General features: G+C 41.4%; 1 protein-coding gene across 1 annotated transcript in view; it reads right to left on the bottom strand.

Annotated features, from left to right (window-relative positions):
• Window positions 1-14274, bottom strand: part of MBTPS1 (membrane bound transcription factor peptidase, site 1) — a 1726871-nt gene that overhangs the window by 841565 nt on the left and 871032 nt on the right. The window lies entirely within an intron of this gene.

Consider the following 14274-nt stretch of genomic DNA (forward strand, 5'->3'; position numbering starts at 1 on the left):
GATGGATAGCTGCTAATAGGCAAGGAGTGAAATAGAGAGGGAGAGCGAGAGAGGGACAGAATAGTAAAAGGAAAGAATGAATGAAGGGGAAGAGAAAGATATGAGAGAGAGGAGAAGTGGGAAGGCAGAAAATGACAGGGTGGAGAGCGGTGAGTTGTGGGAAGAATGTGTAGTATAAAAAAAGTTTGGTGAACCTAAACAGGGGTACTACTGGAGCAGAGCCAATTATGTACATACTTTTTTAGACAACTTAGTTTCCTTTAAATTCCATTAACTTGATGTCAGAAGGAAGAGTGATCCAGGGTTTAGCAATGTAGTTTGAGCACAGTAAGTGGTATTTAGTTATGAGTAATAGACACTTGTTGTTGGATCTAAGCTTTCTATTACAGCAGCAGTGCGGTAGTATGTTTTGAAGTATGGGACAGCTCTCTGGTGAACAAATAAGTTTATGAGTAGTGGCTAGTCTGTGCAAGTTAACTGGTTGGGAAGCTCAAGCCAGTAAAGATCTTTCTGGAAGCCATACAATGATGTGTTTTCTAGGGGGGGTGGCGAGTTTGGCTATTTTGTTATAGCGTGTCTCAAGTTTAGTCTTATCTGCCTTGTATAGATTTTTAAATATTGGTGAGGCATACAGGATAGCTGGGACTAGGTAGATTCTGGCAATGGATTGTCTGCTGGAGTCTCTAAGGTAATGTTTAGCTCTGTAGAGGAAGCCTAGTTTGAAGTAGGTTTTTTTATGACTTGTAGTAAGTGTTGGTCAAATTTTAATTTATTGTCAGTCCGGATGCCTAAATAAGTTTTGGAGACTGTTTCTACCCTGGTTTTGTTGGTTGAGTAGATGTGAAAGGAGGAATTTTGTTCAGTGTAATTTCTGGGGGTAAACAGCTTTAATTTGCCTTTATTTGGGTTTAGGAGTAGCTGGATGTTGGATAACCAAGATTATATTGCAGTAAATGATAGTTACGCAATTTCCTGAAGTCTAGGTAGGAAGGGGCAGAACAGATGAGGGCTGAATAGTCTACATATTGCACTATGTTGGCAAGATTAGTAGCACTGCTTCATTTATTTGTGAATTTGTTTAACAGTAGGGGTCCTAGGATTGAGCTTTGTGGTACCACTGTGGTAACAGGTAAGGCTGGGGGCAGCAGTTGCTACCATTTCCCAACTTGTTTTCTATCAGGTAGACAACTATAGAGCCAGTTCAGGGATGACTGGCTAAAGTTTAGGGTGGATAGTTCAGAAAGGAGTCCAGTGCTCAGGCTCCGCCCCTTCCCCATAATACTTCCATCACAACCAAGTTACTTCATATCAAGTTTGCCCATAATACCATGAAAGAGTAATATTATTCTACTTTAAAGACCTAAAAGGATGCAGAAAACATAAGAAATGATAAAGCAGAAATCCAGCTAACATGTGAAGACTTGGGTAAAAAAAAACTATCACTAGAGCTAACATAGCCAGATCTCTCCAGAAACAGAAGAGAAGAACTAAAAGAATAGGGATGGGTTAGGAGGGAGGGACGGAAGCAGATAACACAGATCTATCATTATGTTAAATATATAAAAAGAAGTTATGTACTCACCATAACGTTCCATATGAGTAGGTAAACTTCATTTGTCAGCAACCGGTGGGTTACGGATCAGACACGGATCCGAGCTGGCAGCATACCAAGCAAAAAGATTGGAGCTCCAAGCTCCTCCCCCTTACCCATACTACAATGCAACCTCCTTCCAATCCTCAGATCGCGTTTGCCACCTGCATATAACAAAACAAACAAACAACCTGAGACACCTGACTCAAGGACAAAGTAAAGCTCACAAGACTGAACCTAGAGCTCAGCTAAATAACCATCAAGGTCAGGGGGAAGGAGGGAGGGACAGTTGCTGACAAATGAAGTTTACCTACTCAGATGGAACGTTATGATGAGTACATAACTTCATCTGAAGTAGTTAACTTCATTTGATCAGCAACCTGTGGGACAGGGTCCCCAGGTACCTGAAATCTTGGGAGGCCCTTAAGGAAGGATATTCCGGAGCACTGCAGAACCAAAGGCAGCCCTTCCTCTAGACACCAAATCCAGTTTATAATGAGAAATAAAAGTGTGAGAGGACGCCCAGGTAGCCACTGAACAAATGTCATCCAGGGAAACCCAAGACCAGAATGTTGCAGACGTTGCCATAGAACGCGTAGAATGAGCATGAACTCCCATTGGTTCTGGTAAGCCAGACTTTCTGTATGCTTGTAGAATACAACTCGAAATCCACCTGGTGAGAGTCACCTTTTAAACTGGATTCTCTAGAAAAGGCTTAGCAAGGGAGACAAAAAGTTGATCAGATTTACGAAAGACAGCTGTCCTGTGCAAATAAAAATGTAACTTGTCTGTGAACATGATTGTTACATGAACGTGAATTGATAGATTTAATTACCCCACTCAGCCAATCCCTGGTGGGGATTTACGGAAACCTAGCTCAGCGTCATAAACCAGGAACCGAAGGGTTATTTATACAGGACGAAAATCCAAGGGAGCTTATTGGCGTAGTACAAGGCGTCTGCGACCCTGGAGAGGAAAATGGTGAAACCTTTAATCCAGCTACTACTCCGAACATCTTTAAAGTGGGCAAAAATGGAGTTAGTTCCAATAAGAGCAGAAATACTGGGCAGAGATCAAAGGCACCAGATGCTAGAGCTATGGCGACAGGTACTGTCAAAACTAAAGTTTTTAAAGATATGAAGGACTGGTTACGGACTAAATATTCATTTAAACTTGATCACTCTAACAACAAACAGTATGTTTCTGGTGACTCATATAGAAGTAAATGTGATAAACTTTACAAATTAATGCATAAATGAACTCCCATTGGTTTTGGTAAGCCAGACTTTCTGTATGCTTGTTGGATACAACTACAAGGAGACAACCCGTTTCTCCCCGGGCCTCCGCTGAACACAGGATCTGTGGAACCTAGTCGGACTTTCCCGGTCAACAAATGTTAAATAAATAAATATCGAACATTAGAGATTGAAAACGAATATTTAAAAGAATGTATCTCTAGGGAAATTGTACCTAAAGGCCTACGGGTATATACATTTTCCAATAATGTTTTGGTTGGTTCTACTTTTTACAATGAACTCACTGAAGTGTTTAATAAATGTGGTTTAGATGTATTAAGATTAATCATTAGAGAAAATGTTAGGAATCAGGATTTAATCCAAAAGGACATAGATGAGTTAGACCAGCAGGTAAAGGAGGATTTAATGTTTACTATAAAGGAGGAGAAAGAAAAATATTATTCTATTAGAAACGATATAGACAACCAATTTGATGATTTAGTTTACAGAAAAATGAAAAAGTTGGAGAGGGATATTAAGGAATATAATAGCAACAACAGTTACCCCATACCTCCACAGAAGTATTCTAAATAAACTTTTGATAGACACAATCTTAATGAACCTATGGTGGAAAACAAAAGGAATGAAGAACATTTTTATGATGATGAACAGGAATATGATCAAGATTACCCCCCCTCTAAGGAGATCTGAAAGACTAATGAATAAACAAGGCTTACAAGAGACAAATTTTCAGGGGAGGGGGATTCTAAGGAATACTCACCTAACCCACCCCCACTATATCCCCTACTGATATTCTTGTGGAAGGGGTCAGGAATACGTACAATAATTATTCTATATACAATTTTAGCAATTTAAATATAGTAAAGGAACATTTTGGATTTTTTTCTAAGGGGTTGACGTTCATTCCCTATAAAAAGGGTGATATGACTAGAAGCCTACTAGATATTAAGATGTTCCTGAGAAAAGTTAATTTAAATATCATGTTCCCAGTTAAAAAAGTAAACAATAATACTGAATTAAAATGGAAAAGTACTTACAATCCCCCCTTACACCCCCAGTTAAGAAATTTAGAAAGGGTGTTAGAAAAGGAAATAAGAAAAAAACAGACTAAGGTGGGGGTATAAAGGAAACTTAAGTAGAAAAGAGAGAGAAATAATGTATGAAATTAAGGACAATAAAAATATTAGGGTAATGAAACCAGATAAAGGAGGAGGAATGGTGCTTATGGACAACATATTATATGAGAGCAAGATGAACACATTATAATGGGATGAAACAAAATATTGTAATGTGTCTTTAAATTAGATTACTATAGCTTATAATAAAACAGATGTGAGTATAAATGATATGAAATATGAGAAATTGATTGATTATAATACTTTTATGTATTTGAAAGTAGATAAACCCAAAACTCCTACTATATTTGGTATACCTAAGATACATCAATGTGAAAGTGACCCCCCCACTTAGACCTATTGTATCTGCAGAGGGATCTAAAACCTATGCTTTGGCTAAATATGTAGATAAAAAATTTAAAAAATTATGGCTAGATAGGAATACTATATTAAGGGATTCCTGTGACCTTTTAAAAGAAATCTCTAACAAGTTATATCATGATAATCTTCTTTTTGTAACCATAGACATCATTGATTTGTTTTCTTCCATTCCCCACAAGGAGGGGATGGAAATGTTGGAGGAGATTGTGTATGAGGACAAAATATTAACACAGGATGAGAAACTAGTAAACATATGGTTGATGGATTTGATTTTAAAGAATAATTTTATTTAACGGTGAATTTTATCAACAAATTCAGGGGGTAGCAATGGGAGCTGCCTGTGCTCCTACATACGCAAACTTGGTCCTTGCTAAATGGGAGGAGAAATATATTTTAAATACTGAATTTGAAAAATGTTGGTCTTTATATCGTAGGTTTTTGGACGACATAGTAATTTTTTGGACAGCTGGAAAAAATAAATTAGAGGAACTTATAATGTATATAAGTAATACAACTAATTTTTTGAGGTTTACATATAAAATTTCTGACAGCCTGCAATATTTGGACATTGAGGTATATAAAGTAGGTACAAATTTTGAAACTAAAATATACAGAAAACCAACTTTCTGCAATTCCTTCTTGCATTTTGAAAGTGCACATCCTTTACATTGTAAGAAAAACATTGTGAAGGGACAATTTGTAAGGGGTTGCCATATGACAAGTCCGGAAAGTGATTTTCTTAAGGAGTGTGAGTTACTACAGAAAATGTTTTTACAGAGGGGCTACCCATCTGAATTTCATTACCCAAATAAAGGAAGAAGTGGAAAAAGGGAAAATTGACAAATTTAACCCATACTAGGATGTAAAGAATACAGTAATATTTCTATCAAAGAAAAGGCTAGAGAGGAATTTAATCAGGCCTTAATACTAGAATACAATGTTTTAAATAGTAATGTTTAAAAGATTTTTTTAAGGGAATGGGACAGAGTTTTTTCGGACATAGAAGATTTGCCCAATATTCCACAAAAGGTGATCTATAAGAATTCCCATTGTATCAGAACTATTTCAGAAAACAAAGTAGGTAGTAATAACAGGGGTAAGAAGGGAACATATAAATGTGGCCATTGCACCCAATGTATATATGTTTTAAATTTAGAAAATTACTACCTGGAAAGTAGAAAAAAGTGGATAAATAGCTCTGAATATTACAATTGTGAGACTAAGGGAATTATATATTTAGCTATTTGCAGGACATGTGGGTCCTTCTATGTGGGAAAGACAGAAAGGAAATTAAAAAGAAGGATCTATGAACATAGTTATGAAATTTCAGAGGGAAAGGAAACTAATGCTCTTTTTAAACATACTAGGACCTGTTCAGATGCTAGTTTTGGTTTTATGGTCTTAGATCAAATTAAAAATGATATTGGGGGGGGGGGTGTCCTTGGGAAGATAAAATAGAATACAGGGAGCTATGGTGGCAGATAACCCTAGAAGCAAGTGACCCCCCAGGTTTAAACGACTATATCTCTATTAAACCTTTGTTAAAGCTAAGATCTGCTAAGCTCTAAAGGGATATGAAATATAACCTAAACATAGCCACTAGAGGGCACAGGTCTGCACAAAATGAATATCCTGTATTTTATTTATACTTTTATATTAGAAACTACTTTTTTTAAAAAATGACTTTTTTAAATAATGACTTTTTTGAAGATTTTATAATAATATTATTTAATGGGTTTTAATTTGAGAAGAATAAGGAACTATAATGTTGATTTGATAAATTTTAGCAAGCTTTTTTGAAGTATGCGTATAATTATGGTCTTAAGTACTTTTATAACTTATTGGTAGATTACTTAATTGTATAATAAACTGATTAATTGGTTGTATTTAAATATTGGTCCTCCTGAAACAGGCTGGTCATCTGATGAAGTCTATGTATGAGATGAAAACGCATGGTGGAATATCTAAGGCGTTTATGTATTTTCAAGTGTTCGTTTTTCGTTCTGTTTCGTACTGTTTGTGGATTTGGTGGTTGAATAAAGCTCTGTAGTGGACTGTACATCATCTCCGTTTCTGCACCTTGCTTTTGGGGCAAATAAAAATGTAACTTGTCTGTGAACATCCAGCAAATGAAGTTTATATTCTCCTTTGTTCTGGAAATTAGGGAAAAAGACAGGCAAATTAATGGACTGATTATGTTAGTCTCAGAAGCAACTTCAGGGAGAAAGGAGGGATTAGTCCTGAGAGATACCCCAATCCTTATGAAACACAAGGTATGGAGGTTTGATACACAGAGCCTGAAGCTTGACACTCTCCTGGCTGAGGTAATGGCTACCAAAAAAGCCGTCTTCCATGACAAAGAACTTCAGATCAACGGAAGCTGCGGGTTCAAAAGGAGGCAAAACTAACGCCTGAAGAACTAAGGTCAGATCCCACGGCAGGGATGAATTTCTAACAGGGGATCTCAAAAGAAAAGTGCCTTTTAGAAAGGTCTTACAAATTCTGGCAGCAGCGAGAGAACCAAAGTTGTCCCTAATATGAAAACGGGAAATGGCAGCCAGCTGGACCTTCACAGTAGATGAGCTGGCCCCTTGCTGAAAAATATGAGACAAGAATTCCAGTACCGCTGGAATAGGAGCGGTGAAAGGATCCAAGTTCTTTCGTGAAGCCCAAATTGAAAAAAGTTACCATTTGCTACTGTAAATCTTCCTGGTAGAGGGTTTATGTGCCGCCACCAGGACAGACTTGACTCGGGAAGAGATACCGGGAGTCCTGGCAACGAGGGGAACTGGATCAGCCAAGCTGAGAGCTTGAGACCGTCCAGGTTCGGAGGAGCCATTCCAGAGGGATGAGAAATCAGATCCGGAATGGGATCCAAGATCCACAGTGGAGCTATGACAGGAGACCGCAGGCAGGGGAACCAGACTTGACTAGGCCAGAATAGGGCTATGAGGATAATCTTGCTCCCCAACCAGCGAGCTTTCTGCAGAAATTTTGTCATAAGTGGAAGTGGAGGATACGCATAAAGAAGACCGGGCGGCTAAGCATGGACTAGAGCGTCTTTGGGGGCTTCCCCCAAAGGAGGAATTAGAGCGAAAAACTCACTGCACTTCACGTTGGAAGGCGATGCGAAGAGATTGCAGCAAGGCTGACCCACTTGAGGAAGATCTGTTCCGCTACACAAGGATTCAGAGACCACTCGTAAGGAGAGAGGATAGTTCTGCTCAATTTGTCCGCCAGTATGTTGGACCGACCCAGAATGTGTGTTGCTAACAGGAAGTGGTTGGTGGAGATCGCCCATTCCCAAACTCTCATGGCTTCTCGGCAAAGGGGGTAAGACCTGGTTCCCCCCTGTTTGTTGATATACCAGACCACTAACATACTGTCCGACTGGATAGCAATAGTCCCTGGAGAAAGAGAGACATGAAGGGCCTGCAACGCTAAAAGGACCGCCCTCATCTCCAGGACATTTATATGCAGTACGGTCTCGGTCTGAGTCCACGTGCCTTGGACAGTCCTGCCCGCACAACACCCCCCCACCCTAGGTGGGAGGTGTCCGTGGTCACTGTGGCCTGGGGTGGTGACATAAAGGGTCGTCCTTCCTGATGGGCCTGGGGTGGTGACATAAAGGGTCGTCCTTCCTGATGGGCTCAGGATTGAAGCCACCACGAGGGAATTCCCGCAAACCCTGCTGAGGGGAATCAGGAAGTCTAGAGGGTGGTGTAGAATAGACCACTGGGCTTGCAACGTCCACTGTAAAATCCTCATGTGCAGACGAGCATATTGAATCAGACTGATCGCTGCCGCCATGGACCCCAAAGCTCTCAGGACTAATTCTGCTGGGGGAGCAGGGGACTGAAAGAGGGCTAGCACATGCAGAGTCATGCTGTGAAGTCTGTCTGACGTTAGGGAGGCCCTGGCCTGGAGGGTATCTATCCTGGCCCCTATGAAGTCTAACACTTGAACAGGCTGGAGGAAAGACGTCTCGACATTTATGGTCATCCCCAACCGTGGTGACATCTGGAGGAAGAAGTCCCTGGCTAGAGAAAGTAGATGCCTAATGGGGGCAGTGAGCAGCCAGTCGTCTAGGTACGGGAAGACCTGTATGCCCTGGAGCCTCAGGTGGGCCGCTACAACTGCCATGACCTTGGTGAACACCCTGGGGACTGTGGTGAGACCGAAGGGTAGGACCCTGAACCGGTAATGACTGGCCCCTAGCCGAAAGCAGAGAAACCTTCTGGACCGTCTGTCCATGAGAATATGGTAGTACGCATCCTTGAGGTCTATAGAGCACATCCAGTCCTCCCTCCTGCAAGAGGGGCAAGATGGATTGGAGCGTGACCATCTGGAATTTCTCCTTGGCAACGAAAAGGCTCATTGTTGACAGGTCGAGAATTGGCCTTAAGTCCCCCGTCTTTTTTGGCACCAGAAAGAACCTGGAGTAGATGCCTGATACGGACTGGTTTGGGGGCACATGCTGGATGGCTTTTTTTTCTAGCAGCTTTTTTATTTCCAAAGCCGCGGCCTCCCTTTGAGTGGGTGGGACATCTGGGAGGCACCTTGAGTAAGAGGGCTTGTTTATGAAGGGAACTTAATAGCCTCTGGATATTATCTGAAGCACCCAGCGATCTGTCGTGATGACTCCCATTGAGCCAGGTGCCTCAAAAAACACCCCTCAACTGCCTCCAGAGAGGAGCAGTTGGGCAACCCCGCAGGGCTGCTGCACGGGTCAGTCGGAAAAGGGTACCAGTGACCTGAAGTTCTTCAGACCCCCTCTGCCTCTGGGCCGGAGTCCACCTTGTCCCCGTCTGCCTCTGGGGGAGGAGGAGTCCTGAGCATTCTGGGCCTGCTGAGATTTCCGGAACCACATCTTCTTCTGCCCTCACTGGTTCCTGGTGAAGAACCTTTGAGGGGAAGAGAAGCGGATTCCGACGGCTGACAGCGTTTTCCCATCTTTCTCGCTCTGGACCAGCGTCTCGTGGACGGTCTTCCCAAAGAGGGTCAACCAGTCAAAGGGTGCATTCGCGAAGGACGCCTTGAAGAGTTTGAGAAATCGCCAAGTCAAAGCCAGGCATGCCGCCTTAAGGCGAATACCGGACCCGCTAGCTCTAGCAGCTCCCTCCGTAGCATGGGAAAGTAGCCGCATAGAAGTATTAGATACTGACTTGAGAGTGGCCATATGAGCCGAGAATGTCCATTTATTCTCAGCCAACATGGATGCTGGGGGAGATTCAGCGTACTCTTTGACCAGGTCCCACTGCAGTCTGATTACATGAGCCAAGTAATTCAGCTCCCTTATAGAGAAGGTAGCTGAAGCAAAAGTCCGCTTTCCAATACGGTCCATTGCCAGAGACTCCTTGTCAGGGGGATGGACCGAAGAACTTTCCTAGGAGAGTTCCTTTTTGGTGGCCGCCACCACCACCATGGCATCAACAGGGGAACCCTTGCTCCACAAAGCTCTGTCTGCAGGGGGACTAAGAACCTTATCGGGCCTTCTGGGTATCGGCTCTACCTATAATATTGTTCAATAAAAATAATTATTTTAAAGTATATAACTTTTCTTCTTGTCCATTATCACAAGATTTGGTTGATATACTATCTAAAGGGCAAACATATGTTCTTTATACTAATTTCAACACCACGTCAGCCATTATAGACCTTAAAAAATATACTAGAAAATTAAATTTTCAATACTTATTTGGCGACATTAATAACACAGGGTCCTTACATACTTTTAATATTCCTAGCACTTACAATCCACCACTTCACCCCACTATACAAATGTTTGAAAACGTTTGTGAATTGGATTTTAGATCTCTGGCTAATAAGAGAATGAGAACAACTACCAATACTGAAGAATTGGACTTAATTAAATTTGTCCACTCTCAAAAAATCAGATTATGTAAGCCAGATAAGGGGGGGAGGGATGGTGGTATTTGATATAGATGACTATAATCGTAGGATGAAACTTTTGCTTAACAGTGATTCCTATGCAGTAAGTTCTAGGTCTGAGGTAAACACAGTTTATAATTTAGTGAAAACATGCATTAATGATTTGTTCATTGAAGGACACACAGACTGTTAATTACTTATTTGTCCACTTCTTTTCCTGTTTTTCCAAGTTTTTTCGGGATTCCAAAGATCCACAAAGATCTACATGACCCCCCTATGAGACCTCTGGTTGATGGTAGAGGATCACCACTATATGTCTGTGCTAAAGTGATAGATGTCACGTTACAAAAAATAGTTATTAATGAAAAACAAGTCTGTAAAGACTCTTGGTCCTTTTTAAGCCAGATAAACAAGTTTAAATTTGACAGTAATTTCAACTTCCTAACAGTCGATGTAAAAGATTTATATACTTGTATTCCACATAACATAGCTATAGAATGGGTTACACTTATGATGTATAAACATAAAGTCCCGAAGAGGGAAATTTTTATAGTGTCTGAATTATTAGATTTGGTCTTATCTTATAACATTTTTATTTTTGATTCATCTTTCTTTATCCAGAAAATAGGTATTGCTATGGGCTCACCTTGTGGAGAAAGTGCAACAAACTTAGTGATGGCCTTTTGGGAATCAGACTTAGTTTTTAAGTCAGAGTTGTACTCAGAAACAGTCGTGTTTTACACTAGATACCTTGACAACATTTTTATGTTGATTAAGGGCAATGACCAAACAGCTTCTTCACTAGTCGACTTCTTCAACAAGTCCACTGAATTTTTGAAGTTCACTTATACTTTTGATAACTGTGCAATTTCATATTTGGATATAATGTTGTCCAAGAATCTTGAATTAAACAGTTACACATCGAGAGTCTATCGTAAAACTACATACTCAAATACATTTCTACACTACTCAAGTTGCCATCCTTCTCATCAAAAGAAGGCTGTCATCAAAGGGCAATTAGTAAGAGCGGCCCGGATTGTTACCCTCAATGATGAGTTTAATGAAGAATGTTTATTCTTAAAAACAGCTTTTCTTAAAAGAGAGTACCCGGTTGAGCTCATTGATGAAATTATAGCCGAGGTTAAGCTAAAGAGGGATAATAACTTCTTTAGCCCTTTATTGGCTATACAAACTCAATGCCCGAATAATTCTAGTAACAACTTGAGTAGTGAAGACACAAACGGAATTCAATTTGATAATAATTCTATTTGTATTAACAATTCCAATTCTAAGGAAGCACCTAAAATTAATAATAGTGATGTTAATAGAGCTATTTATTTTGCTACTACATATGTAAAATCAAGCTCTTTATGTATTAATATACTAAATAAAAATTGGAATCTGTTTAAAAATAATCAGTCCTTAATGAATAAAATAGGACACAGACCTAAAGTGATCTTTAAGCGTGGTTTGAACTTGAAAGATTCCTTAAAATTTAAACCCGACTTGCTGAGGAAGTCGACTGGGATGTTTAAATGTGAATCTTGTAATATGTGTAGACACGTTCTTGTTGGTAACTCTTTTTCATTAGAGGACGTAACATATAAATTATGAGACAAGTATAACTGTAATTCTAAAGGCGTCATTTATTTGGCCAAGTGCAATTACTGTCCTGCCTTCTATGTGGGTAAAACTGAGCGTAGGCTTAGAGATAGAATTTACGAACATACCTATGCCATTGCCCACAAGAAGGCGGACAATGCACTGGCAAAACATATTACTCTTTTCCCGACCATACATTTAAGTTTTTGATTATTGACAAATTAGACAATAATCTTAGGGGTGGCCCTTACTCTCTGAAACTCTTGGAACTAGAATTGAAGTGGCAAATAAAATTAAATGCTAGTAACTTTCCAGGCCTTAATGAAGCTTTATCAATAGGAGTCCTGTTAAAATTGAAAAGTTTGGCGAGATAAGATTAATTTTCTTACTTTATTAATAATAATAGTAGTATAATGTACAGAAGGCTACAACAAAGTAGTCAAGTATTTTTAAAGTTTTTCTTTGAAAGTATACATAATGTTTGGCTGTTTATTTTAGAGAGACATACATACTGTTAAAGTATTTTATTTTCTATTCTTTATTCTTTATTTACTTATTTTTTGTACTTTTATATATTTTTATTGTCATTAATATTATTAATAATAGATTAGATTAAGTAATTTATTTTTTAGTTATTCATAAGGTTTATCTTTGAGTCTACTATTTATACATATATATATATATACATATATATGAAACATCTTTCACAGTGCATCATTGTTCAGTTTCACAAACTTGTGCCTTTAAAATCTAATTGTTAATCACTTTATTAAGCATTATTGTTTAAATTTGGCGCCTTTTTTAATATAAAAATGAGTAGAAGTTTTTTCTGTCTGTATTCTGATGAAGGCTAACTATTGTGAGCCGAAAAGCGCTTTATTATTTTGTTAAATAAAGGTTCGTTTCGCAGGTTGGACGTGGCTTTTACTTATCGGCTCTACAGTGTCTGGCTCCTTCCAGACCCTGGTGGTAATCAGGTCGACCAGGGGGTTGGCTGGGGGGGGGGAGACACCCAAGAGGTAGATGGGCCTGTGTCAAACGCCTCCAGGAATACAGACTCGTCAGAGGAGGATTTTTGGGCGGACCACCCCCCCTTTGGCAGAGTATTTCCATAATGTCTCCAAAGGAGACGTCATCGGGGGGTGATTTGGGGAAACCCTCCCCTTCGTCCAAATCAGTATCCTCTGTGATGGACTCAGGGGAGTCTAAGTGCCTCCTTTTGCACAGGCGTTTGTGAGGGACCTCCTTGGGGGGACTGTCCGAGGGGGGCTCACCAACGGATTCATGTTCTGCCAGGGGAACTGGCTGGGGCATCAACGACACAGGCTGTCCCTGGGGGACTGGATGATGGAGGACAAACTTGAGCTGTGAGGGAGTGGGGGCGGACCCTGAGGAAAGAGTGAGGGGTCTCAATCCTCCAGAGAGAACCCTCCACCACGTCGAACGCCGAAGGGGAACCGGCCTCTCTAAGACATGTGGGCAGGACCCTCTGATCCGACGAGGGGAACAGAGCCGGAGCGGCTGGACCCGAGAGGATGGTGTGCTCCGACCACAAAGGAGCCGAAGACACACTCACCCCGCCGGATCCGATGCCCAGCTCTCGGCTCCGAGAGCTCGGATCCAATAAGCTCGAGGGCATAACCAGTGTCGAGGTAGTAATAACCATCGGTGCCCAACCCTGACTCCGGGGCTCCTCGGTTCCAAAATCCAGTGGTGGATTGGAGAAGGAGCTATCGGGGCGAACAGTGCAGCTGAACCCCCCCCCCCCGGGGGGGCAGCAACACTCCCATCTGCAGCTGAGTTTGCAAAAATTGACGCATCATCCGGTCCATATCTGCCTCCAAGATGCTGCAGGTAGACCTGGAGGAAGCCGCCGACGCAATGACTACCTCGAGGCTGGTCGGGTCTCCTCCTCCGGCTCCGGGGAGAAATGTGGCGAACGAAGCCATGGGGAGGAAGACTTGGAAACTCTCAATGGAGAAAAGACAACTTTAGCGGGAGGGGCCGAAGGGTCCAATTCGGCCTGCCGCTTGCGGCTTCTTTCTCTCTCTCCCTTCTCTCTTTACTATCCTTCTTGGCCTCTCGTTCTCCCTGAGACAAGGTGGGAGGGTGAGTCCCAGACAGGGGAAGAGGGCCGGCTGGCTGGGCAGCCACGGCTGCTGCTACAGAGAGGGAAGGAGAAGAAGCTGATTCTGCGGGTAGAAGACCCGCCAGAATCAGCTTGTTCCTCCTATCCCGTAAGGCCCGGGGGTTGAAGGCCGCACATATCTGGCAGCCTGAAGAAAGGTGCGGAACCCCCAAGCAAATCACGCACTGAGTGTGACCATCCGCTGGCGACAGCTTATGGCCACACTCAGAGCACTTTCAGCCATACTAGAGACACACAAACACACGCGCACCTGAAAGAGGGAAAAAGAGGCCTACTAAGGGATGGACA

Source organism: Protopterus annectens, chromosome 8.part1 (genome assembly GCF_019279795.1).
Source record: "Protopterus annectens isolate FY-2018-M chromosome 8.part1, PAN1.0, whole genome shotgun sequence".
In the NCBI taxonomy this organism is placed as follows: domain Eukaryota; kingdom Metazoa; phylum Chordata; order Ceratodontiformes; family Protopteridae; genus Protopterus; species Protopterus annectens.